The sequence below is a fragment of the Camelus bactrianus genome, chromosome 16, assembly GCF_048773025.1.
Source record: "Camelus bactrianus isolate YW-2024 breed Bactrian camel chromosome 16, ASM4877302v1, whole genome shotgun sequence".
NCBI lineage: Eukaryota > Metazoa > Chordata > Mammalia > Artiodactyla > Camelidae > Camelus > Camelus bactrianus.
In genome coordinates, this window is record NC_133554.1 from 29,762,429 (window position 1) to 29,763,308 (window position 880).

Sequence of the window (880 nt, forward strand, 5' to 3'; positions counted from 1 at the left end):
TCCGATGGAGGCTGTTTTGGGGAGCGGGATGGGGAGATGGGGCTCCCTTAGCAGCCAGATGCCTCTGAGGCTGGATGCCAAGTGTCCTAATGGCCATCTTGTGTTCAGGGAAAGTAAGGGAGAGAGGAGTGGCAGGGAGAAGAGCATTCCAGGAGCCAGAGTTGATTTAATTTAATGTAATACACACAACTTTGCACCTTAGGAGGCTAGGAAGGGTGAAGAGATGACTGGGGCTCTGTGTCACCCCTTTCGGGAACACCAGGCATTATTTGTCTCCAGTGGGGAACTTCCTTGCCAGCCTCTCAACCTCCATTCTGCTCTGCCCCCGTCCAGCCTTAATGAAGTTCAGCTGAGCTCTCCTGGGCAGAACACACCCCTGGCCTGTGGCTTGGAGTCAAAGCCCGCTGTTGGTCTGTGGTGGGCCCACCTGGCCCCTGCTCACCTCCCCCCCCCTCCCCTCAGCCACTCAGCCAGCATCCTCCACGCTGTCTCTTGCCTCCTGATTTTTGTTCATGCTGTTACCTCTGTCTGGAATACCTTCAGCTGCTCACCCATTGGGATCTGCCCTGTCCCGGCCAGGCTGAGCTGGTGCCCCTTCTCTGCTCCATAATGTCCTGTGCAACGGCTATGATTTTACCCATCATGTTGGTGTCATTGTCACCTTATTTGATGGTCCCCCACCCATGTCTCCAAATTCTCCTTCCTAGGGAGGGCTAACTCTCATGCCAAGCCTGAAACACGTGGTCCCTTTGGGCCTGCACTCACCAGGTCCATTGTCTCATTTCTCTACTGCCTGGAGCTCAGACAGTGGAGGAGACCATGGCCTCGTTCATGGAGGAGCAGTGTCACAGATGTGATGTTAGGGGCGGGTATGGATGCT